Source organism: Sceloporus undulatus, chromosome 7 (assembly GCF_019175285.1).
Source record: "Sceloporus undulatus isolate JIND9_A2432 ecotype Alabama chromosome 7, SceUnd_v1.1, whole genome shotgun sequence".
NCBI classification, from domain to species: Eukaryota; Metazoa; Chordata; class Lepidosauria; order Squamata; family Phrynosomatidae; genus Sceloporus; species Sceloporus undulatus.
In genome coordinates, this window is record NC_056528.1 from 28,744,688 (window position 1) to 28,772,085 (window position 27,398).

General features: G+C 45.6%; 1 long non-coding RNA gene across 1 annotated transcript; it reads left to right on the plus strand.

Moving 5' to 3' along the window:
- LOC121936833 lies at positions 1–24,104 on the plus strand. Its single transcript, XR_006105034.1, has 4 exons — positions 1–89; positions 21,746–21,883; positions 22,918–23,030; positions 23,399–24,104. It is a non-coding gene; the product is annotated as an uncharacterized LOC121936833 (long non-coding RNA).
- Positions 24,105–27,398: the final 3,294 nt, after the last annotated feature.

Below are 27,398 nucleotides of genomic sequence, written 5' to 3' on the forward strand. Positions count from 1 at the left end.
TCTGAGTTTCCCCGGGAGAAGCTGCCCATGTCAAATGCTGTTATTTTTAACTTCTTCTTCCCAAGCCCTTTGGCAAGAACCTTGCAGAGGTACGTCATTTTCAAGACAATTCTCTCAACCTGAGATTCTTCCATCCTGGGAATTGGGAAAGATTGGCCAAGGCCTGTGCTTTGGGAACCTGAAACCGGTCACATAGCAGTTGCCAAGAGATATCTATATATTCTCCTCCTAAGGCATGCTTTCCAGACCCTTCACCATTTTGGCCACCCTCCTCTGGACTGAGTAGCCTTTGGGGTATCATTCAACTCTATGATTCGATGGCCCTTGGGGTCTCTTCCAACTCTTGGATTCTATGACAGGTATCCGAAAAGAGCCCAGTTCTCTTCTCCAAGGCCCAGTTGTCTTTCCTCTCCGCTTCCTAGTGTGCAGTACAGCTCTGGTACTTTGCCCAAGGACTGGGAAAGGTGGGCCATTTGGCTTGCCACCTTCTCTCTCATATCAAACCCTGGAATTTCTTGCAGCGAGACTTGGCTCTCCCAAATGGAGTGATGTATTGTAAACACGGCCCATTAATTATTGACTCGCTCCCGGCACTGATCCTTGAATCTTGACAGATAAAGAGTTTTTTAGTGGGGTTTTCCCCTCCTCTCCCCGTTCTCTTCTCTTTCTCTCTCTCTCTCTCTCTCGTTCCTTTATGGTTTACGAGATGCCTGGGAGGCAGAGAGGCGGAGGATGATGGAGAGAAAGGCACAGAGAGAGAGAGAGATGCGATTATGGGACTCCGCGTGTTCCGCGCCATTCGGGACGAGGCCATTTTCCGTCTCCGTCTCATTTGGCGTCGAGTTATTAAAACTACATTACCGAAGCTGAATGGATACAGAGGGGAATAGAAAGCGAGGATCACAACAAGAGACCGCAGACACAACATGAGCCAGCAATGCGAAGCGGCAGCTCAGAAGGCCAATACGCTCCTAGGCTGCACCAATAGGAGTATAGTGTCTAGATCAAGGGAAGTAATAGTTCCACTGTAGTCTGCTTTGGTCAGGCCTCACTTGGAAGATACTGTGTCCAGTTCTGGGCAATGCGGACAAGCGGGAGTGTGTCCAGAGGTGGGTGACCAAAATGGTGCAGCTCTATCCTATGGAATCCTGGGATTTGTGGTCTTACAAGGTCTTGAGCTTTCTCTGCCAAAGAGCGCTGGTGCTTCATCAAGCTACAAATCCCAGCATTGTGTAGGTTGCAGCCATTGGGAGTTAAAATGGTGTCAAACTACTTTATTTCTAGATGCACCCTCGGCTTCCTGGAGACCATGGTTTGAATCTCTTCTCATCCACAGAAACCCACTGTGTAACTTTGGGCAAGTCACACTGTCTCAGCCTCAGAGGATGGCAATGACAAACCATCTCTGAAGAAACCGTGCCAAGAAAACCCAAAGAGAGGATCTCTGTAAGTCAGGGCACTGGTCAAGAACTACCTTCCAGGACTGTTGTTGAGAGCCAGCAAGGTGCAATGGTTTGAGTGTTGGACTCTGGGAGGACAGGGTTCGAATCTCTCCTCAGCCATGGAAACTTTCCCAGGGCATGTCACAGTCTCTCAGCCTCAGAGGAAGGCAATGGCAAACCTCCTCTGAAGAAATATTGTCAATGAAAGCCAGCGTAGTCTAGTTGTTTGAGTGTTGGTTTAAGACTCTGGGAGACCAAGGTTCGAATCTTGACCTAGCCTTGGAAACCTTGAACAAGTCCCACTCTCTCAGCCTCAGAGGAAGGCAAGGCCAAATTGCTCTGAAGAAAGCCAGCCAAGAAAACTCTGTGTTGGAATTGCCTTGTAGGCAAACTACAACATAAGAACGGAGTAGGTTTTCATAAATGGGTAATGTCAAATAATAATAATAATAATAATAATAATAATAATAATAATAATAATAATAAATGGTTGGCTCTTTAGCACTGTGGCTCATTGAGTTAATTGTTCACTCAATTACTTAATTTGGAAGAATTCGTATAATTCATTCATAACTGAAGAACTTAATTCTAGAGGAAGGTTAAACACTGAAACTCCAGAGGAAGGCAATCACTTTCATTTCATGAAAATAAATAAGTAAATAAAATAATATTTAGGTTGCGGGGAAATTTGATGGCAAATTTCCAGCTGAATTTGTAACTCGAGCCATTTTTTTAATTAGTCGGTTCCCGTTTCCGAGAGGGAAGGCTTAGCTAGAAGCGCCGAGCCGAATGCTTTTGTGATCCGTACACAGGGATAACATGCAAATATATGTTGTTGTTGTTGTTGCGCGTCTTCAAGTCATGTCCGACTTATGGCGACTCATAGGTCAAGCCCTCACAAAGTTTTCTGGGCAAGTTTCTTCAGAGGTTCTTTTTTGTGGCCATCCTTGGAGGCTGAGAGTATGTGACTTGGTCACCCAAGCAAAGTCTATATATATATTTCCAGATCTTTAAACAGAGACTGTATGGGAATGTTCTCAAATGCTTTAGTGATGTGTTTCTGGATGGCAAGGCTAGGTGACCCTTGTGGTTCCTTCCAGCTCCAATACTTTATGGGCCTGTTCCCACTATGAAACAGAGCGAATTGCCGATCGGTGTAAATGACCCTCGTTCCCATTTGAAACTGGTTCCCATCGCAATGTGATAGATTCCTGTCGTGATAAAGCGAGGCAAAGGCAAAAAACCGTTTTTTCCATAGAGTTCTTTTCAGATGCCAGTTCAATGCTTCTACATTGGGGTTACTTAGGATCTGGAATGCCAGTAGCTCAATTTGATGTAGACAGAATGAGACCAGGAAAGGTGGGGGGGGGAACAGGATTTACTACTCCATAGTAATCCAGTGTAATGTAGTGGTTAGAGCGTTGGGTGGGATCCGAGACGTATGGATTTGAGATGTCATACCTTCCCAATGCCCAGATGTGGCAAAGACAGTGGCCATTAATCCTCTACCTTCCCACTTTTTCAGCTGCTTTTAAAATGTCCTGATTTCTCTCTCTCCTCCTTCTGTTAACAGCAGTGCATTGGGTTTACTGGTTTGGGGGGAAAAAAGCTCCTCCAGGCACTAAGGCTCTGTATACACCGGCCATTAAGGCTGGCATGGGGGCAGCATTGGGGTGTAGCGTCCTCACAACGCATGCCCCGACTCCACCCCAGGGCTCCATGACACCACACGTTGCTCCACATGGTGCATGGCATCATGGTGCTCTTCTGGCGCTGCGTCCATATGACACAGAGAAACTGTCTCTCTGTCTCTGTACTTAACCTCTTCCTAACTTGAGGGCTGTCTCCTAAATGATAGTTCCTTACAGATGTCTTACATGTGAAAGGGATCTGGGAGTCTTAGTAGACCACAAGCTGAACATGAGCCAACAGTGTGATGCGGCAGCTAAAATATCTGATACAATCATAAGCTGTATCAATAGGAGTGTAGTGTCCAGATCAAGGGAAGTCATAGTGCTCTTATATTTTGCTTTGGTCAAGCTTCACAGGGAATATTGTGTCCATTTCTGGGCTCCACGATTCAAAAAGGATGTTGAGAAGTTGGGACGTGTCCAGAGGAGGGCAACCAAAATGGAGGAAGGTCTGGAAACCACCCATCCCTCTAAGGAGCTGGGTATGTTTAGCCTGGAGAAAAGAAGGTTAAGAGGGGACATGATAGCCATGCTTAAATATATGAAGGATGGAATATATTGAGGATGGAGCAAGCTTTTTTCCTGCTGCTCCAGAGACTAGGATACATTGCAGTGGATTCAAGCTACAGGAAAAGAAATGCCACCTAAACTTTAGGATGAATGGATTGAGGGTAAGAGCTGTTTGACAGTGGAAGACGCTGCTTTGGAGGGTGGTGGAGTTTCCTTCTTTGGAGGTTTTTAAACAGAGGTTGGATAGCCATTTGTCACTTGAGTATGCGAGTATGTCTTCTTGCATGGCAGAAGGGGGTTGGACTGGATGACCCTTGGGATCTACCTAGATGTCTATGATTCTGTGAAGATCGCAGCTGAATGCAGAAGGACCCACAGGAACGTGTGGTGGGTGGTACGAACAAAATCCTTTGGTTTCAACCCTACAAGTCCTAGTTCCATTGATGCCACTGGAATGAATGCTGGCGCAAGCGTGCTTTGGATGCATCCCCTGGGACCGATCTCCTTCCATTCTTAGGCCCAAAGGTGTGCCTAGGTTTTAGACCTTGTGCAACCAAGTCAGTCTTGTAATATTGCTTGCCTTGTATAATGTTTACGACTCGTATAAAAGCTTTCAGATTTGGCAGTACATGAACCAGGCCCGTAAACTCCCTGTGTTTTCACAAATAACTCCCCAATTCCTTCCCATTATTTATTTACAGGCGTGCTGGACTTGCAAAACGGTTAACCGTTTGCTTCTGCCTGTGTTAATATTATTTTAAATGCACCCTTCCATGTTTTCCCTAATCCAGTAAAATATTCCCCCCCCCCTTCATCCTCTCCCTGCATAGAATAAATGCTTTGGAAAGGGGAGGATCGAGAAAAACGATAACAGGTTTTTATAGAAATCGTCAAAGAGAGGGATATCGTTTTAAATAGAGAAACAAGGCGGATTCTTCTCCAACCCCTTCCTGCTTCACCTCCAGCAAATATACCAAGAACAGCAGGCTTTTCACGTCAAGAAAATGTATCAATAGAAGGGCAAATCCATTGGCTTGACTTGCGCAAGGGCAACCATTTTTCCTTGAACAGAACACTAGAATGGAGAATTTTGCCAGAGGAAAATTCCAATTATTTTCTTTTTCTAAAGCACCGTGTATCGGAAACCGTTGAGCGTTTATGTCGGAGAGGCACAGTGCATCTAAATACAGTCTCTAAGGTTATTTTTAAAGGCTTTATCCAAGCTACTGAATCTATTTGAGGGCTAGGTTTTATTCCACCTTTCACTTGGAATAACTCCTCTCCGTTGGAGCTTTCCATGGTGCTGAAATTGGTTTTCCAGACAGGTTTGAGGACAGCAGCTTCTTTAAATCCTGGAATGACTCCCGGGTTGGGAATACGATCCCAACAATCGAAGAATGGCTTTTGATGGGATAGAAATAGATAAATCGACAACACTAAGCAAAGGGGAATCCTTAAGAAAATGAGAAAAAAGAATGGGGAAATATGCTACGGTTTTTGAAAGTGAAGTGGGATGATACAGTGGATTATAAAGTTTTGTTGTCGTCGTTGTGGACTTTCAAGTCATTTCTGACATATGGCAACCCTAAAGAGATTTCTTGATAAGATTTGTTCAGAGGTTTGCCTTTGCCTTCCTCTGAGGCTGAGAGAGTGTGACTTGCCCAAGGTCCCCCAGTAGGTTTCCTAGCCAAACCGGGAATCGAACCCTGGTCTCCAAAATCTTTGTCCAACACTCAGACCACTACGTCATGCACGCACATAGATGAATATTCAGACGTACATACACAGAATGCCCATAAGTTGATACGACGCAATGTTATCATGATACTAAAAAATGAGGATATGGTTTCTTGCAAATTAAGGAGAAGATATAAGAGAAGTATGAATCACAAAGTATGCATCATCACACAGTAACCAAGAACCTCCCTGCCAGATCAGGAGAGTGGGAAGGTATGTGGAAATGGATGCCCTGAAGCATGAGTTTTCTATCTGTGGCAGGAAAGTACCCCCCACTAAAAAAAGTTTGAACTTCAACTCAAACCAAACTAAAATGGCCTCACCAGCGGTTCCTGCAGAGTACATCTGTTCTCTCCAACCCGCCCTCCCCATTTTTGAAGCTGGCAAGAGAACAGGACATCCCCATTGAAAAGAACAATGGGCATTCCTCCAAGTGTGATTCCCTTTTGTCTTTTCATCCCTGACATCAGCAATGAATGGAAATGCATAGCTCCCCCCCCCCTTGAATTTTGGTAGAGGGAATAATAGCTTCTCTGTCTAGAAACCCCCCATTGTTTGTGCTGATCTGCTTGGCCAGGATTCATGCCAGTCTCTGCCAGTCATGACAAAGGAAATAGGGAAGCTTCCCATTTGGGTCTGCCCTGTTTTTATTCTCTTTCTTCTCCACCCCCTTTTCAGCTTGGACGGAGGAAGCTATGGTGGCATGGATGGCGGGAACGTGGACATTGTCGTTGTGTGCCTTCACATTGTTTCTGATTCATGGCAACCTGAAGACAAATCTATCATGGAATTTTCTTGGCAAGATTTGTTCAGAGGAGGTCTACCACTGTCTTCCCCTGAGGCTGAGAGCATGTGCCCAAGGGTTTCATGGACAATCTGGGAATTGATCCCTGGTCTTCAGAGTCATAGTCCAACACTGAAAACACCACACTAGCTCTCCTGTTCCCCAAATAAGATTTTTTGTGCCCCTGATGAAATTTCCCTCCAGTCTCCAAATTTCGCACATTGCAGGTAGTGAGGCTTTAAACATTGTCCTCGCCTTGAACAACATATCCTCCAATTTTTCAGCTCAGGTGCCACTGAATTATTCCAAAATGTCTTTGGAGTAATGAATTCTGCTGCAGGGTTCAGTCCTGGGTTCAGTGGAACTCCCCAAGGTCCTGAACCATCTTCCCAAGCGAATTCAGGACCATGGAAAGCTTCTCAAAAGTGATCCAAAATCTAGAATGTTAGACTTCCAAAATCTCGAGTCTCTTTTTTAAAAAGCAACATGATGTTGTGTGTTCATGCGCTCCACCCACACAGTCTCTTTCTCTAATCTCCCACCTGGGTCTAACCCCCTGTAGCTTCAGGGAAGCCAGACTGGCAGGTTGTGTGTTATGGAAAGCCCTCCTAAATTCGCAAACCTGCCGTTATGAGTTAGCAGACAAATTAGTTTTCTTCCAAAACGCACTGCGAATGCATTCATTTCCAGAGTACATTACTTGTGTAGTGCTGGCGAGGGGCACTCAATGAGAATTTTTCCTCCCTGCTTTGGTTGCAATCCTCTCTTTGGCTCGGTTTACAGGCCCTGCGTCTGTCTCCCTCCCTCCCTCCCACCCCGACTCGTTCTTTCCCTTTTTTCATATTTCACCGCCTGACATGGAGCCCCGAGTAAGTAATGAAATTCTTTTTGGAAAGTGACAATCGCTCTCTGAACAACCCGGCCCTGTTGAGGCGATGGCAACATAAAACAGATGAGCGCCCTCCCTGACAGCTAATTGTGTCTGCCTTAATTACAACAAGAGGAATTTAATCAGCTGTGCCGAGAAAAAGGTTTTTTGGGAACGAGGGGTGGAAGAGGAAGCCATCTGGAATGTACCTGATGGGAGAAGGAGATGCCAAAAGAGCAGGGCAGGAATTCGGTGGTGGAAAAGGGACCCAGTGAAAAATCAGGGACCGCTGTACCATAAGGCAGATTGAGGAATCTGGTAAGGGAAAAATGAAGAAAGCAGTATGAGATACCAGTATGGAATGTTGGGTGCAAATGCCACCTTTGAAAGAAAAGTGGATGAACGGGTCCTTGGTATCCACTGGAGTTTGGTTCCAGAACCCCTGTGGATACCAAAATCCATGGATACTTAAGTCTCATTGAATACAATGGCATAGTAAGATCACAGAATCATAGAATCATAGAATCATAGAGTTGGAAGAGACCACTAGGGCCATCCAGTCCAACCCCCTGCCATGCAGGAAATCCAAATCAAAGCATCCCTGACAGATGGCCATCCAGCCTCTGTTTAAAGTCCTCCAAGGAAGGAGACTCTATCACCCTCCGAGGGAGTGCATTCCATTGTCGAACAGCCCTTACTGTCAGGAAGTTCCTCCTAATGTTCAGGTGGAATCTCTTTTCCTGTAGCTTGCATCCATTGTTCCGGGTCCTGTTCTCTGGAGCAGCAGAAAACAAGCTTGCTCCCTCCTCAATATGACATCCTTTCAAATATTTAAACAGGGCTATCATATCGCCTCTTAACCTTCTTTTCTCCATCCCCAGCTCCCTAAGTCGTTCCTCATAGGGCATGGTTTCCAGACCCTTCACCATTTTTGTCACCCTCCTTTGGACACGCTCCAGTTTCTCAATGTCCTTTCTGAATTGTGGCGCCCAGAACTGGACACAATATTCTAGGTGGGGCCTGACCAAAGCAGAATACAGCGGCACTATTACTTCTCTTGATCTAGACACTATACTTCTATTGATGCAGCCTAAAATAGCATTGGCCTTTTTAGCTGCCGCATCACACTGTTCACTCATGTTCAACTTGTGGTCTAAGATGGTGTCCTGTACATAAAATGGCAAAATCAAGGTTTGTTTTTTAGAATGTATATCTTTTAAAGCTGAGGATGATTGAATCCATGGATAAAGAATCCAGGGATATGGCTGGTCAACTGTAACACTGTCCTTAATTCAAAGACATAGCCATGTTAGTCTGTAGAATCAGTATGTAGAGAGATCCTTTAGCACCTTTGAGACTCATGGAAAGAAAGAAGTTGGCAGCAGGAGCTTTCGTAGACTTCAGTCTTCTTCCTCAGATGCATTTGGGCACCAAATGCATCTGAGGAAGTAGACTTAAGTCTGTGAAAGCTCATGCTGCCCTTAATGTCTGTGTCTCACTATTTTAAGACAGCAGACTTTGGGGAGATTCCAAATCAGTGTCTTTGGCCAAGAAAGTCCACTGACAGTTCCAAGGTTCCCAATGGGCACTAACCAGAAAATTGAACCATTTCATATTACCCTGTTCCCCATTTAAAAAAAATATTTTAAATCCATGGATGATTGGATCCATGGATAAAGAATATGATGGGCTGACTAGATAATATCATCCTGAATGCCATGAAGGGTGAAAATGGGCAACTGCAAGGTCTAATGGAAAGCACATACTGTAAATATATAAGGATACCAGCTGGATGGAGCCATCCTACTGGCAGCCCTAGCATTCTCCCTGCAGTGCCATGCCTCATTCCCAGGACCCAAATTCAGACTATGACTAAGACGCTGAAGTAGAGGGAGAGGGTATCATGACTCGTTTCCGGGACCCAGGTTCAGACTGGGTTCAGACAGACAGGGAAACAGAAAGATTCCCTGCATCTTCAGTTCAGGAGACTGAAAATGCCCAAGTCCCTTTCCTGATAACTTGTGTTCTCCATAGTTGTCCTTCTCTGAACCTGCTCCAACTTGTCTATATCCTTTTTACAATGAGGTGCCCAATACTCCAGGTAAGGTGTGAGTACAGAGGGCAAGATTATGCCCTCTCCTCTCCATCTCCTCCCATTGAGTTAGTTGAGGGCAAACTCCTTTTGCACTTTGAACTCAGTTTGCAGCGATGGAAACTGAGGACAAAGGGGGAGGAAGAGAGACAAACCGGGACATTTTAAAAGCAGCTAGAAAAGTGGGTAGGCAGAGTTGACTGCAGTATTTGAGATGAGGCCTCACTCATGCAGAATATCATGGGATGATTACTTCTCGTACGTTGGAAATGATGCTTCTGAATGTTGAGAATGAAGTTTCTAGTCCTTTGTGGCATCCTTTTCTCTCTTTCTCCTCTCTGTTTTTGCTGAGCGGTTTGTGCAATATGCCCAGAGTTCGTATAATTGGCAAGCTGTATCCCTTCCCTGCCCTCCCTGTCTGTTTTATCCAGCCGTCCGTTGTGTGATCTTTGAAATGCTTGGAGACATGTCCTGCCAGGCAGGTGATGCCATTGCCTGCTTGGCCTGTCATCTCCAGTCCGCTTGATGTGTTTGGACAGCGTTGTGGATTGATGGGTGAGCTATTTCAGGTGAGGCAGATGCTTGTCACTCATTAGCACTGCATGGTGTCAAAAGTTCAGACATGTTGACGCCCCCGACCTGGAGCGCTTGCGGAGATGAAAGAAACAGCAACTCTTACTTTTCGATTCCTCTGCGGTTTGTTCAGCAACCCTACAAAGAAATCCTGGAATTCATAGACTCACCGACGCATAGTATCTTTGAGCTGGAACGGGCCATAAAGGTCGTCCAGTCCAACCCCCTGCCATGCAGGAAGACCCAGCTAAAGCACTCCAGAAGGATGCCTGCCCAACCTCTGTGTGAAAACCTTCAAAGAAGGAGACTCCACCACTCTCTGAGGCAGCATCTTCCACTGCTATACAGCTCTTATCGTCGGGAAGTTCTTCCTAAATGTTTAGGTGGAATCTCTTTTCCTCTCATTGGAATCCAATTGGAATCTATGTGTTGACTTGCTATTCAGTAAGTATGAACTCTCTAGAGAAGAACTATTGAATCAGTTTGGACTGGAACTGAGACCCGGTACAGACAGGCGGGAAGCGCCGTAACCGAGCCGAAACTAGAGTTTGGGAGTGCCCAGCATGTGGCGGTGATGCCATCATGGTGGCCGCTGGTCCACACGGGGGCTGCCATGATGGTGCAGCATCTGCACATTGCAGACAGGAAGTGGCATCATGGCGGCGCCCTTTCCTGTTTGTAGCACTGCAAAAAAAGAAGCCGTTCTAGGCAGCTTCTTTTGGGCAGCGTGTCGGCTGCTGCGGCACCAACGAGGAGGAAAGACGGGCAGCATGGAGCCACCTGTCTGTTGAGCCCCTGAGTCATGGATGGTCCAAAGCTCTGTTAGACTGGTAACACTAGGAAGACGATGAACCTATAATGAAGATAAGGATATCATAATGGCGATGGAGCAAGCTTACTTGACAAATGGTTTTGGTAGTAGATTCATAGAATCCTGGAGTTAGAAGAGATGGCCATCCAGCCTCTGTCTGAAAACCCCCAAAGAAGGAGACTCCACCACCCTCCGAGGCAGTGTCTTCCACTATCAAACAGCTCCTACCCTCAGGAAGTTTTTCCTAATGTTGAGGTGGAATTCCACCCCAGCTCCCCATAGCTAGAATCCATTGCTCCATGTCCTAGTCTCTGGAACAGCAGAGAACAAACTTGCTCCATTTGCAATGTTATACTGACGATGGAGCAAGCTTGTTTTCTGCTGCTCCAGAGACTGGGACACGAAGCAATGGATTCAAGCTGCAGGAAAAGAGATCCCACCTCAACATTAGGAAGAACGTCTTGAGAGTAAGAGCTATTCAATGCTGCCTTGGAGGGTAGTGCAGTCTCCTTCTCTGGATGTTTTCAAACAGAGGTTGGATGGCCATCTGTGGGGAGGGCTTGGATTGTGTATTCCTGCATGGCAGAATGAGGTTGGAGTGGATGATCTTTAGAGTCTTTCCCAAGTCTATGATTCTATGAAAGATATGTATTGAGACATTGGCAAGAGCACTTGATGTGCATCAACACGGAAGCTCATCAGTGTGCAAGGCCCATTGGACACTTTGCTACCTAGCAGTCCTGCATTGGATACAGATCTTACCAAACTGATCAGTTCGACTTCACATGGATGTAAATGTACTTATAAATTCTTGTGCAAGATTCTGGCTGTTGTTGTTGTTGTTGATGATGATGATGATGATGATGAATATTGATAGTGGCAGATGCTAACATTGTCCCCGTCAATGGAAAGAGTCCTAGGGCTTCAACCCAGCAAGCTCTGGTTCCGCTACAACATTGGAACAATGCAATGTTTGTGATATGTGGATATCTATCAGCACTGTGAAAGAGTAGATGGGTTTTTAATAGAAAGCAACAGGGATGTGCCATTCGATCATGTCCTTAACCCCCCCCCCTCCCCACAACTTTCTCCCTGTCTCTTTAAAAACAAAACCCACAAATTTCATATTCCCATGAAAGCCTGAGGTTCTCTTTCATTTTTTCTTTCTTTTCAAATGAAATAATCCCATTTCTCTCTCTCTCTCTCTCTCTCTCTCTCTTTCTCTCTTCTAGGAAAACCAACAAACTGTTGATTTTTAATTACTTTTTCAATTAACGATAATAGACAAGAAATGGAAGGAATGCAGATGAGCTCATTGTTCTGGGCCATTTCAACCCCCTTCGATCCTTCTGTGCGCTTGTGGAAATGATTCTTTCCATAGGGAGAGCATAGGGGGAAACATGGCTTCTCCTCCCAAAGGGTCAGAAGAATGCGGTCTAAGAAAATTTGGGAAAATATAGCGCAATTTGCCCCTAATGTCAGTTGATGCATCCTTCAATTCTCGGACTCCGTGATAGAACATATGAAAGGTAAACAGTGCCTCTGGCCATATACAGAGAGCATCCTTCCCCAGCACAAAGAACATTGTAGCTGTTGTCGTTGTTGTTGTCGTCATCATCATCATCATCATTATCATTATTCTTATCATTAGCTGTCAAGTTGATTTTGACTAATGGTGACCCAAGGAGCCTGGCCATCAGCTGCCCAGCTCAGGTCTTGCAAACCCAGGGCAGCTATAGCTTCCTTGACTGATTCAATGTGGTTTTCCTCTTTTCCTATTCACTTCTGCTTTACTGAGCATCATTATTATTATAGCGAGTCCCATCATCTCCCCATATAACCAAAGATCAAGAGCCTCAGTTTAGTCATCTGGGCTTCTAGGAAGAGGGCAGCCTTGATTTGCTTGAAGGCCCACTTGTTGGTCTTTTGAGCTGTCGACGGGATCCGTAGACCTCTTCTCCTGCACCACATTTCCAATGACTTGATATTCTTCCGATCGGCTTTCTTCACTATCTAAATCTCTACCTATCTACCTACCCATCCATCCATCCATCCATCCATCCATCCATCCATCCATCTATCTCAGATACGTTCAGCGCTTTGAACAGCACCTTTGGGCTATATCCCAGATAGGTTCAGCACCTTGGAAGTTCCTTTGGGTCTATCCACGACACAGACATCTGAGTTGTGCTGCAAAAGAGCAGATTACTATTTCTTTTAATGGTGACTAACACCTTTAGCTCTATTGTTGCGTTGGCCTTTATTGTCTCTCTCCCCCCAGCTTTGCCTTTCTTTCTTTCTCTTTCTGCTTGCGTCAACTTCCCCCTGCCCTCCGTTTAGCTCTTTTTTGTCTCCGGCTTCGGTCACGCTGTAAATCAGAGGGAGGTTGCCCCACCAGCGGTTGCCAGAGCCCTGACATCCTTTTCTCTGACATTCAACCGTTGTGCTAAGCATCCTTGTCGGGTCAGGCACGGTGGCTGTTAAATAATGTATCCTGTTTGTTATTGCGGTGGCATTTAAGTGCCGGCTGAGACAGGACATGCCACCCTCGGCCCTAGTTTCAATGCATTCTTTATAAAGCTGGAGATTTAGGAACGGATATTTCTCGCCCGCCCCTCTGCCCCCACATATTCCCCCATGCTTCAGTCCACCATCAGACTCCTGCGTTCTCAGCCATTCTTCTCCATTACACAAAATATCCCTCCTCTGTTGCATTGATTCTCAAAATACTCACCAAGTAAGGTCAGACTCTAGAAGCAACAAGTCAACTCACTAACATAGCAACCTGGAGAGGATTGTTGCTGTTGTTTCTGTATGCCTTCAAGTCGCTTCCATCTTATGGAGGCCCTAAGATGAACCGATCATGGAAAGATTTTCAGAAGAGGTTTGCCATTGCCTTCCCCTGAGGCTGAGAGAGTGTGACTTATCCAAAGTCACCCAGTGAGTTTTATAGGTTGGATCTGTACTGCAGAATTGTAGTACTTTGGTACCACCTTAACTGCCATGACTTCTGTTATGTTATAGCCTTGCGGAGGAAAGGGGGGATCTAATCTATTTTGTGTAATGGATTAGGTATCTAATCTATAGTAGATGTTATAAAATAAGGATTTATTGGGATGGGTTGAGAGCATGGAATTGACTGGTGAATGAATGGGATTTTACAAAAGGATGGTGTATGAGAGTTGGTCAGTTAGGATTAAGAGTTAGAGGAGAGTTAGTGTCAGAGACAGAGATTAATTAGATTCGGGTCTGTTAGGATTAGAAGTGAGGATATGAGTTAGAGAGAGTGTGTGTGAGAGAGGGGAGTGTGAGTGTTAGAAATATGAGAGACGGAGGTGAGTTGGAGCAAGTTAGTTTGGGTCAGTTAGTATTTATGTGTTGTGTGTATTCAAGTCATTTCTGACTCATGGCAACCCTAAGGTGAACCTATTACAGAGTTTGCTTGGCAGGTTTCATCAGAGGGGGGTTGCCATTGCCATCCTATAAGGATGAGAAAGTGTAACTTGCCCAAAGCCACTTAGTAGGTTTCCAAGGCCGAATGGGGATTTGAACCCTGGTCTCCAGAGTCCTAGTCCAACAGTCACAACTACTACACCAGGCTGACTTTCTAGTCATCTGGTACTTAAATGTATTCAAATCTAGTACACCCATCCCTCCATATTTGCAGCTTTGACATTTGCGGATTTGATTAATATGTCCTCTCTAGGAATATCTAGGTCCTCCAATGCAACTCTATGGTCAACTTTAACTAAAAGTTGCACTGAAAGACCTAGAGATCCCTAGAGAGAATACTCTGTTAGGCCTCTGTAGCTCCTCCAGTTCTATGGTCAGTGTCTGTTGGACGTTGACCACAGAGTTGCACTGGAGGACCTAGAGATTCCTAGAGAGGGTAAAAACATGGGTGTTTTTGTTATTTGTGGTTTTTCCATGTTCACAGGGATCTTGTGCCCCTAACCCTAGTGCATATGGAGGGATAATTGTACTTAGATGTATTCAAATAATCTTTGAAGTTATGCTCAATTGCTATTTAACCATTTCTGTATTATACATCTGTGCATTTGATAATGCTACCATAAGCGATATTGGAAAGCTTGCGTTCAGGTAGACAGTTGTCCGTAGTGGCAGCAGTTATTCAAGGATGGTAGTGTCCATTGGGGAGATCAGACAAATACAATCTCCCACAGGAACCATCTAGAACAGTGATGGCGGACCTATGGCACGTGTGCCAGAGGTGGCACTCAGAGCCCTCTCTGTGGGCACATGTGCCATCGCCCCAGCACAGAGTTTGCCAGAGTTTGTTACTAGAAAGCCAGAGGGACATGGCACTTGGCAATAAATAAGTGGGTTTTGGATTGCAATTTGGGCACTCGGTCTCTAAAAGGTTCACCATCACTGATCTAGAAGGTCCTCGTATTTGCTGCCATAGCAAATATGGAGGAGGCCAGTGATGAGACTGGCAGACAACCCTCACAACTGGTGGCAGAAGTGGGATTAATGGAAACACGGCAGCATTTCATAAACAAAAATCCACAACATCATGCCATCTTCAGAAGATCTACGAAAAGACCTGTGTTATGGTGCCACAGCAAAGTACAAAACCCAGGATTTCTATGGGATGCAGCCATGACAGTCAAAGCAATGTCGAACTGCATTCATTCTGCAGTCTGGAAGCAGCCTTGGATTCAAACGACAAGAAAAAGAGATTTTAAATATTTGGAAGAACTTCATGAAGGTAAGAGCTATTCAACGGTGGAAAGGACTGCCTTAGAAGGTAATGGAGTCTCTTTCTTTGGAGGTTTTTAGACAGAGGCTGGATGGTCATCTCTTGGGAGTGCTTGAATAATGTCTTCCTCGGCAGAACGGGGTTGGATTGGATGACCCTTGGGGTCTCTTCCAACTCTAGGATCCTATGATTCTTTATACATAGTCACAGTGCTGTTGTGTTCATGTTGTTTCTGACTTATGGTGACCCTAAAGCAAAGCTAGGTTTCCTTGGCAAGCTTCTTCAGAGGGGGTTTGCCACTGATGTCCTTTGAGGCTGAGAGAGTGTGACTTGCACATGCACATACCTATACATGTGTCCGCATGCATGCATGCATGCAAATGTGGCTTTTCCTTCTCTGCTGCTACCCATTATTTCTTCTCAACCTCATGCATATTTTTGTATGCTCAGGTTTTCCATATTGGTTTTATTCCTTCTCTCTCTCTCCCTCTCTCTCATCCCTCCTTGCACCTCTCTCTCGGCATGTGTCTTTAAACCCCCATGTCTGAATCATTTTCACAAATAAAGACAACCCCCTGGTTATTTTCCCGGCAGAAGGCTTTGCTGCTGTCAAATCTGACGGAGACATTGACCTCGATGAATAATGCATGTGGGCTAATTATGAAGAGATGGGACTTTGCTGGAGATGGAGGGAAGGTGGGGGGCTCCTGCAAAGTCACAGTGCTCCTCCGAGGAACATCTTGCGGGGGTGAAGCATCAACGGAGGACTGGCGTCGTGTCCCGCACCGTGGGCCGGGGAACCCTTGGGGTTCACGTCTGAACTTTACAAGCCGTTCGTGATGGCAGGACAAGCTGCTGCTTCGCCTCTGGAGATCTTCTGGAAGGAATTGGAGCTGCAGACAAGGCAGAGCTTGGGAAAATCCCTTTTCTGAATGCCCACAGTTTGGCCATACTAGATGCGGTATTCTGGGAGTCGTTGGCCTGCAAGGTTATTTTCCCAGAATCATAGAATCGTAGAGTTGGAAGAGACCACTAGGGCCATCCAGTCCAACCCTCTGCCATGCAGGAAACCAAATCAAAGCATCCCTGACAGATGGCCATCCAGCCTCTGATTTGAGACGAGGGATCTCTTTTAAGGTGCTGTGGCTGGGCAGGAATACAACGTTTGTGGCTGGACTGGAATCCAATATTCTATGCTATAAATGTCCACCATGACAAAGAACCATAGCATTTAACAATAGCAATAGCATTTACATTTCTATCCTGCTTCATAGTGAACTCAGCACTCTCTAAGAGGTTTACGATCTGGAAGCCAATTGCCCCCAACAAGCTGGGAACTCATTTTACCGACCTACGAAAAGGATGGAAGGCTGAGTCAACCTTAGAGCCCTGGGATCGAACTCACAACCTTGTGGCTGCAGGACTAGCATTTAACCACCGTGCCACCAGGGCTCATAGTGATCCACGATGGATCAAACCAAACATTTGTCTTGCCCAGCATGTTATGGCCAACCAAATGCCTTCAGGAGCCACAACCAAAGTAGGAAGGCAACAGTTCCTAGTCCACTGGAATTAGTAATGTCACAGAATAATGCAGTAGGAAGGGACCCTCAAGGGCCATCCAGTCCAACTCCATTCTGCCATGCAGGACCTCTCAATCAAAGCATCCCCAACAGACGGCCATCCAGCCTCTGTTTAAAGACCTCCAAGGAGGGAGTGGCGCTAATAGAGTGGCATTATTACCTCCCTTGATCTAGACACTCCACTGCTACTGATGTAGCCTAGGATCATGCTGGCTTTCTTAGCTGCTGCATCACACTGTTGACTCATGTTCATCTTGTAGTCCACTAAGACTACTATATCCCTTTCACATGTACTGTTGCCAAGCCAGGTTTCCCCCATCCTATATCTCTGCATTTCATTTTTACAGCCCAGGTGTAGCATCCTACATTTCGCCCAACTGAAATTTGTTGGTTCTGTCACAGCTTTCTAATCTGTTAAGGGCATTTCGAACTTTGATCCTGTCCTCTGAGATATTAGCTACTCCTCCTAATTTGGTGTCATTTGCAAATTTGATAAGCAGGCCTTCTATTCTTTCATCCAAGTCATTGATAAAGATGTTGAATAGCACTGGGCCCAAGACAGAGCCCTGTGGCACCCACTGGTCACTTCTCTCTAGGATGAAGTAGGAGCCATTGTTTGCCAGGATCCATGGATTTGGTTGGTCAACCACGTACAAATGCAATCTCATTGTCTAGCCCACATTGGATGAGCATGTTTGCAAGAATATCATGGAGGCCCTTGTCAAAGGCCTTACTGAAATCAAGATACGCTATATCCAAAGCATTCCCCTAATCTACCAATCTGATCTACCAGCCAGCGGTCCACTTGTGATTGGGAATGGCCTCGGTTAGGAAGACTGACCTATAACCTTTTCAGCCAGTGACCTTTTGAAAGTCAAAACTGCTTATCCTGGTTTAAACCACCTGAAATTGGAAATCGTAGGCCGTTTTTTGCCTTTCATCGGCAGACGCTGTACCTGTCTTCTGCCCATCCTTTCCTTAAGACCATTCCAATTAATCCGACTGTCATTTTGACCTCGGTGGGGCTTGCAGTGACAACCTTTGGTGGCCCATGGCTTGGATAGACGCCTCATTAGCACCCCGGACGCGGCCTCCGTTTCCCGGCCTGTTTGCAAAGCAGGAATAATGATGCACCCGGAGCCAAACCTGCAAACCTGTCCCCATTAGCAACGGGGAGCACATTTACTGTCTTCTTTATATATATAGCTACAGCCCTGCCAAGATCTTTAGTATCCATCACAACAAGCTGGAGGCAAAAAGATGTGTGCTGCCCATTTAAGCCAATAGGTCTATCCAGCAGAGCTGTGGAAACAGAGCTGCTTAAAAACAGATACATTTGCCTCTCTTTTCCCCTCTGCTTTTAAGGTTTGCAGCAAACGGCATTTACTCTGTTTTAGGCAGAGATGTATTTGAGTCGGCGAGGAAAATGACAGAGGTATAGACAATTATGCACAGTGCAAAGAAAGCGGAGAAAGGCCTCTCTCCTTCATAATGCACAACTCTATTGGTCACTTTTTTTGGGGGGGGGGATTTTGGCAGCGAACTCTTGGTATTCACTGGGGTTTGCTTCCAGGACCCCTTGCGCATACCAAAACTCATGAATTCTCATGTCTTGTTATATATGATGGCATAGGAAAATGGTGTCGCTTGTACAAAATGGCGAAATCAAGTTTTGCCTTTTGGCTTATTAAAAATATCCTTTCAAGCTGTGGCTGGTCGATGCAGAATCCATGGCTACAGAGGGCTGACTGTATTCCTAATGTTTACGTGGGACCTCTTTTCCTGTAGTTCTCTTCAAATATTGAAACATGGCTATCCCGTAACCTTCTCTTCTCCAGGCTAACCATACCCAGTTCCCTAAGTTGCTCCTCACAGGGTTTGGTGGTTTCCAGACCTCAAGAGGGCATCCCTTCACATATTGAAACCTGGCAATCATGTCCCCTCTTAACCTTCTCTTCTCCAGCTACCTAAACCTGTCTTCATAAGGCTTAGGGGTTTCCAGACCTTTCACCATTGTGGTCGCTCTCCTCTGGACATGCTCCATCTTGTCCACATCCTTCTTGAATAGTGGTGCGCAGAACTGGATACAATATTCCTGGTAATGCCTGACCAAACCAGAATAGTACCATTACTTTCTGCAATCGAAAAACTTTCTTCTATTGATCCAGCCTAGAATCGTATTGGCTTTTTGAGCTGCTGCATCACACACTTGACTCATGTACAACTTGTGGTCTACTAGGACTCCTAGGTGCGTTACAGACTGCCCAAAACGGGTGGTCTGCCGCCGCCGCCATTTGTGGCAGCGAGGAGCCCCAGCAGCCAAACCGCAAGGCTCCTCAGCACCGCAAAGAAGCCCCAAAATGGTGCTTCTTCTTGCGGTGCACTAATGATGCTGCAAGGTGCCAGTGGCGCACTCACGACGTCATTAGCGCTGCACGATGTGCGGATGCTAAGCGTCTGCTATGTCAAGATGGCAGTGCCCGTGTACAACGGGCGCTGCCATTTTGTACATCCCCAGGACATACTAGGGTTAGGGGTGTGCGTCAAGCACGCCCTTTCCTAACCCTAGTACGTCCTGGGGACGTACTTTACGCCCGTGCGGAACGGGCCCTAGATCCCTTTCACATGTACTGTTGTCAAGCCAAATGTCCTCATCCTATATCTATGCATTTCTTTTTTCTGCCTAAGTGCAGTATCTTACCTTTCTCCCTGCTGAAGTTCAATTTGTTAGTTTTGGCCCATCTTTCTAATCTATTCAGGTCATTTTGAATTTCGATCCTCTCCTCTGGGGCATTAGCTACTCCTCCTAATTTGGCATCATCGGCAAATTTGATAAGTATGCCTTCTTTTCCTTCATCCAAGTCATTGATAAAGATGTTGAATAGCTTTGGGCTCAGGATTGAACCTTGTGGGACCCCACTGGTCACTTCTCTCTGGGACATATTCCTTAAAACCAAGATCTAAATCCAGAACAATTTACTCCCCACCCACTTTAAAGCTACAAACTACAACTGAATTGATCTTTGCCCAGAGATGGCATCCTTTATAGCCAGGAATCCTCCCTGCTTTTCATGAGGACAGTATTTATGTGTAGTTTTCTTTAGCAGGGGGGAGGAACTGACTTTTATAAAGTGATTTTCTCTTCCGTTGCACATGCCAATCCTTTTAAATCCTCTGCAAAAGAGCTTAAAAGAATTCACAGGTAAGATTGTACATAGAGAGAAAGAGACACACAAACACACACAGCCCTGCTGTCTTCTAATCATTAGCAGCATTCAAAGGGAATTAGAATAATGCCAATCAAGGTGAATAATTTGTCACCGAAGCCCTGTGGTTCTTGGGTAGTTTATCATCTTTTCCCCTTCTCTTTTAAACAAGGGATGGGAAAGGAGTCATTATTATTATATGACGGCTGCGGTGGAAAATTGAAATATGTATTCAAAGCTTTCACCCCAAATCTAAAGTCCTTGCAAGAGGCTCTCAAGTCGAGTCTCGTCGTGTCATATAATCCTAGAGTTGGAAGGGACCTCCAAGGGCCATCCAATCCAACCCCATTCATGCGAAAAGACACCATCAAAACCCACCCGACTGATGATGTTAAAAAAGGAGATGTAGGTACAAAGTGTTGGTGGTTACTTGGAAAGCCTGACATGGTTTGGGTCTAGGTTACGTAGGGGATCCCAATTTCTGGTATGATCCCTCCCCAACACTGAAGACATCTAAGAGACATTGACTTCACTCAGCCCAAAGTAGGCCTTCAGCTGTTATCCAGGGGATACCCAGAGGACCCAGAGGATGAGAAAACCCTGTGATAGGTTTGCCTTAGGGTCGCCATATGTTGGAAACGACTTGAAGGTACACAACAACAACATTGTAAAGTTTTAACTGATTTTATCTGTGACCTGCTTTGAGTCCCTTTCTGGGTGAAAAACAGCATATAGATGAAATGAATAAATAAAAAGAGAGCTAAAGCAGTGTCAAACTGCATTCATTCTGCAATGCAGATGCAGTCTAATATTCCATGATTCCTGGATTTATTGTTTAAGGCAGTGTTTCCCAAACCTTGGTCCTCCAAGTATTTTGGACTTCAACTCCCAGAAGCCACAGTCAGCTTGGTCAACCGTCAGGAATTCTGGGAGCTAAAGTCCAAAACATCCAGAGGATGAATGTTTGGAGACCACTGGTTTAAGGCAATGCTTCTTAGGCTATCCAGGAACCACCAGTTTATAACCTCAGGCTATCCAGGAACCACCACTTTGATAACAACTGGTTTAAGGCAGTGGAGAAGAGAGGAAAGGGAAAGATGTTGAGATGTTCAGGTTGAACATTTTGAGGTTTTATTGGGGTCAGATGTTTGGGGTTTTGTGAATCACGACACAACGGAGCCATAGGAGTCGAGCAAGCTGCCTGCCAAAACCAGTTTGGAATAGACCTCCGCGAAGTCATCTCCAAGAGTTGGACTCAAGAGGATCCAGGAATATCCTTTCCCCATGGTGGGCTTCTCTGGGTTGCTTTGGAGAAAGCAATGCCATCTTTACTCATCTTCCTTGACTCGGAGCGCAGGGTGGATTTTCAGGTTCTGGGAAGATGAATCACCGGCTCGCCTGTGCTCCTGTTTAGAAATCTGGCTTGCCATCCGCCAGTTGCTATGGGGGCAGCGCGCGTGAATCACCCCCAACGTGGTACGCAAAAAGTCATGCCATTTCTGGAACACCAGAAAGAGAAAAGGAGTGGGAAATGGCTGCAAAGTGAAACATTGCATGCACAGAAGCATCCCAGGCCCCTTTTGGCACGAAAGCCGACAAAGCACCCTCTTCTGGCTTTTTGTCGATTCCAAGAAAGAAGGGGTCGGGGGTTAACAAAGCAAATGGATCAGGTGTTAGGCCAGATTTTACTCTCATGGTTTTCACGACTGTGTTGTGTCATTCCAGGAGAATGTAGGAAAGAATGAACTCCGAGCGCTGCCAAAAAAGCTGAATTCCTGGAGGATTCATCAAAGGGGAGGACAGAGGCCCAGAGGAAAGGCATCTGTGAAAGGGAAGGACCTCCAGCATGTTGGCAGAACTCAGGTATTTGGTGAGTCTGCAAACCCAGGGCTCTGCCAAGCCTCCCACGGCCTTCCTCCTTCTATTTGGAGCTGCAACAAAATGTTGCAGCAAGGAGGTGGGTGTTTGTTTCAGAGATTTCATGGCCCTTCTTGTAAGTTTTTCCGGCCGCACTCCCAGCCTTTTGTTGCTTTGGAGGATGCTCAGTCTGAATAAGGCTGTTTTGGGGTGTGTCTCCCTCCAAACAAGAGAGTAGATGTGCAATGGGATGGGTAAGGAATATTGGTTGGAATTGCATTGGAGGGTTACGTCTTTGTAAGTGGACTCATGTCTGTGGGGATTCAGATGGGGCAGTTTTGCAATAGTTAATAGTGGGCTGCTGTTAACATCACTACATAGCAGAGCTGGCAAAGCAACCTTGGTGCACTGGAAGCAATGCACAGCAGGACCGATGCAAAACTGGACCAGTGTGCATTGAGATGGATGAGCATTGTCTCAATGTGCATCTTCACAATTCATAAACAGGCTGTCTTAGTTAAGTACTGTATATGTAAAGTTATGCAATGTAGATGGGGATATAGGATCCGGGTGGTTTTTGGTAACATCCAGGGGAAGAAGCGTACAGTATTTACATCTCTCCCTTTCAGGATGCTCAGCGTCGGCTAACCAACTCTAAAGGGTTGATAGGAGGGCAAAATGGCAAGGAGGCAAGCCCAGGAGTGCTGAGGAAGTACAGAACATGGCTCTATTCACACCCATATCACACACAGAGACACACATATACACACTTGATGGAAACCCATCTCGCCATTTTCACACAACGTGGGAACAAACAGGCAGAAACTTAAAAATTGACTCATCTAGATTTGCTATGAATTGATTTGTTAGTGATTGTCCTAGTCTCCAGAGCAGCAGAAAACAAGCTTGCTCCATCCTCAACATGACATCCCTGCAAATATTCAAGCAGGGCTGTCATGTCACCCCTTAACCTCTTCTTCCCCAAGCTAAACATACTCAGCTCCCTGCACTTCTTCTTATAGGGGATTCTATGATTATAGGGTTTGGAGGTTTCCAGACTTGCTACCATTTTGGTCGCCCTCCTTTGGACACCCTCCGCCTTGTCAACATATGTCTTGAATCGTGGAGCCCAGAATTGAACACTATATTCCAGGTAAGCAGAATATGGTGGCACTATTTCTTCCCTCCATCTGGGCACTACACTCCTATTGATGTAGCCTAGGATAGTATTGGCCTATTTAGCTGCTGCGTCCCACTATTGACTTGTGTTCTGCTTGCGGTCTACTGAGACTCCTAGATCCCTTTCGCATGTACTGCTGTCAAGCCAGGAGTCATCCATCCCATATCTGTGCTTTTCATTTTTGTCCGCCTAAGTGTCCTGCCTTACATCTCTCCCTGTTGGAATTCATTTTGTTGTCTTGAACTCCTTGGGGCACAGGAGAGATTTACAGATGGAGGGTTACGGTGAAGTTAGAGTGGTGAGGAGAGGGAGAAATTTATTTATTTCTTTATTTATTGAAGGGACTTATATCCCGCTGTTCTTCCAAAATGAGATCGAAGTACCTGTTGCCCAAGAACCGAGTACCTGTTGCCTTGAACGCCTTGGAGGGCAGGATAGATGGATAAGATGAACCGCCAAACAAGCTCAGCCAGGATGGAGGAATGATATTGTGTCCTGTGCTTTTCCAAGTTACATTCAAGAAGGGAATCAGACAAAGACGTCTTTCCGAGCTTCACCTGGAGATGCTGGGGAGCAAGCTGGGATTTTGTGCAAGCAAAGTAACTTGCATTCCCCTAGAGCTGAGCCTCATTCTTTCTTCCCTCACCTCCTTTTCCCATTCCCTCCTTCCTTCCTCCACCATGCATGAGATACAAAACAAGGGGGTCTCAGTTGCCCATTGCAGGGAGAGTGTTGCTTAGTAACATCCATTTGAAGCTCTCTGGCGGCTTCCAGATCACTTGCCAATGCTAGGAATGACATGCAGGTTCACAGCTGAGTGCCTGTTGTGTTTCCCTGCTGCAGTGGTATCTCTTCCTCTCCCTTCCTTCCCCACTCCCCGCAAAGGGGAAAGAAGGGAGGAAAGGAGAAGGAGTGATGCCTTTGTGGTAACTCTCTCTACGTCTCCTACAGGGATTAAGAAGAAAATCCAGACTAACCTCTGAATAATAAGGATGGAAACAAACATAAGGAGCTGTAGATTTTTATGGGTTTTTCAGGCTCTGTGGCCATATTCTAGAAGAGTTTATTGCTGATGTTTTGCCGGCATCTGTGGCTTTGGCATCTTCAGAGAATGCTGGCATGGAAGAGAGTGGGATACATACACCACACCCCACACCCACTATGTGACCCTGGGGTAGGCGAGTAGATATATATATTATAATTATATATATATATATATATATCCCACTCTCTTCCCTGCCAGCGCTCTCTTCCATGCCCGCATCTCTGAAGATGCCAGCCGCAGATGCCGGTGAAACGTCAGGAATAAACTCTCTCGAATATGGCCACATAGCCCAAAAAACCACCCAAATCTATGGATGCTGGCCTGAAAGCTTTCAACTTCACATAAGGAGCTGTATGATACATCATTCTCCTCTCAACCGCTCATCTTGCCTCCATTTCTTGCAATTCATGGGTAGATTATGATGATATGATGATGATGATGATGATGATGGAGCCAGCATAGTGTAGTGGTTTGAGTATTGATTTTGGAGATCAGAGCTCGGTTCCTTGCTTGAGCATAAAAACCCACTGGGCACACTCTCTCAGCTTCAGAGAAAGGCAACGGCAGACCACCATTGAAGAAATCCCATCAACAAAACTTTAGGATAGGGTCACTGTCAAACCCAAGTCTGTTTAAAGGCACCTAACAACCACCGTCTTGATGCCGTGGCCTCATTGAACCAGGAGTCTTTTCGGCACTGTGTTTTTTATTAATCAACCCCGAGCAAATGATGATCTGTCAGAAATAAAGACATGAACTACCAGGAAATTGTTCTCAGGCAGAAGAATGGCAGATGCTTTCGCTGATGCCATTCTTGAAAGGTCAGGCAATTCAGACCTTTGAAAATCCGGGGAGAGTATCAAACGGAGAGGAAAAGATTTGAAGTGTCTCTTAATTTGTCTGTCATTCTCCCTGTTTCCAATACTCAGTTCTTGGTATTGCTGGATTTCTGCATCCAAAGTGCCAACTTCTCCCTAGAAATGCCAACCTCTTCCCACGTGGGCCGACTCTTCTCCGTGGGATGGTTTATCTGTCCTCCAAATAGATTTGGTGCTTGGCCCCACTGGCTTCAGCACCAAAAGGTGCCAGCTCAAAGGGAAAACGTATCCAGCTTTAGCTGTGTTGGCTGTATGGCAAAATTCAACAACGTTAAAAACCCACAAAGCAGCGATACCTTTATTACTGTATATACTCATGTATAAGTTTAGACATTTTAGTCCAAAAATTGACCCCAAAAACCTGAGTCGACTTATCCATGGGTCAATGTAAGTACTGTATTTTAACTCGTATTAAAAAGGAATCATCCCCTGATGAAAGGCAAGAGTATAAACTGTCCTGGAAGCACTGATCCAACTCTACTCTCTCATCCATTCAGTCTTTAGTATGATCACATACAGTTATGCCTCCTGGAATTTTGTAAGTTCCTTGACATTGTTTTCCTTTGCTTTAGATCCTTTGTTACATGTCCCTAAGTCTTACCTTCGACGTATCCATGGATCATATCAACATCTATAATTTTGGCCCCAAAACCTGCCCTCGACTTATACATGAGGTCGACTTATAGTCGGGTATATACAGTACTTCTGCACGCTGATACCAATACATTGCAGAAAGGGCCTTTCTCTTTGGTCCGATCTCTTTCCCAGTTTTGTTCAGACTTCTGCACCATTTGCTGCGCATTTCTCCCACCAGCTCAGCTGGAGATCCAAGCGCACAGAAACCTCTTCCTCTCTGAAGGTCACTGGCACCCAAGGAATCGGGCCAAACGCCGGGAAGATTAATCGTGTTTCAAGGTTTAGATCTCAAGTACGCCAGGAAGGGTCCGCCAGGAGCACCAAGAATGGCAGAGATGATTTCACATACAAATGAATCGCTTTAAAGGAGTCATTTCCCTCCCCACCATCCCACAAAATGACTCTATATAAGCATCCCCACAATTCAATTTATGTTTTAGAAAAAGAACCCGAAAAGGAGAAATGCTCCGCATTGGCTTATGGCGTATGCCGTTAAATAAACATAAGCGTTATGGCCCTATCTGGAGACACCTTAAAATGAGAAGGGCTGCATCTAAACTGCAGAACCGGTGCAGCTTGAGAGGGCTTTGGCTGCCATGGCTCCATGCTATGGAGTTCTAGGATTTGTAGTTTTGTGAGTCTTCTCTGCAGGGAGTGCTGGGGCCACAACGAATGACAAATCCCAGGATTCCATAGCATGGAACCATGACAGTTAAATTGGTCTCAAACTGCACTAATTCGGCAGCACGGATGCAGCCAAAATTATGTCGGGGCCTAGCTGATTTGAAAGGATGTTTTGGGGGACTGCTGGGAAGCTTTAGCGATCACAGAAGTGATCATATGTATGGCAGGGAATGTGGACTCTGTGGCCTGATTCCCGCTACCTTTTAAACCGTATCATAAATCGGTTTGAACCGGTTCAAATGATCCTGGTTCCCACTTGAACCAAATCGCTGAAGCGATTTGGAGAGGGGAGCCATGCGCTAGACCCATGCAACCTGTGTCTTTTTGATGCCCATTTTTTCCATGTCTTTTTGGATAAATTGATTCTGCGCATGTGTGAACCAGATGCAGATCAGAATAGATTTAAATTTGGCTTTCGACTGGCTGGAGCGGGTCCATTTTGAATCGATTCATTAATGAATGTGAACCACAAGTGGGTTATTTTATAGGGGAAAAACGTGATCGGGGCAAATGTAGTGGGAACTCTGCTGTCGAATCAATCCATCGATTCAGATCGCAAACCGATTTATTTGTAAGTGGGAATGAGACCTGTGTCCATCTGAATGTTGCTGGACTGCAGTTCCCAACCTCCCTATCCAGCCCAGCCAAGATCATGGGACTTGCAATCCAGAAGCGCCTGGAGTGGCACATGCGTTCAGCACAGGGAAGGCATACTCTGTTTTCTCATCTCAGCATCCCTGGCTCCCAGCCATCGCGATCCCTGTACCTTTCGTCTTGCAGGCTTCATTTAGCTTGTCATGGCTAATAGAGCCATTGACAGGCGTAATCTTCGGTAAATCTGTCTTCTCATTTTAGTTTGTTAAAAATCTGAACGTCAGAATAGCCCTGATGGATTAGACCGAAGGCCTGTCTCTTCGTCCAGGAGGCTGCTAGGATAGCCGCTAGCCAAATGCCTCAATGGGAAGCCCATGGGCAAGACGTGATTTTAACGGCAGATTTTTCACTATACTGCTGGTAATATACAACCATCCTGGCGATTATATTGGCTTATTTATACCCTGCCTTTTCCCTTGAAGCTGGGATCCAAGGCAGCCGGCA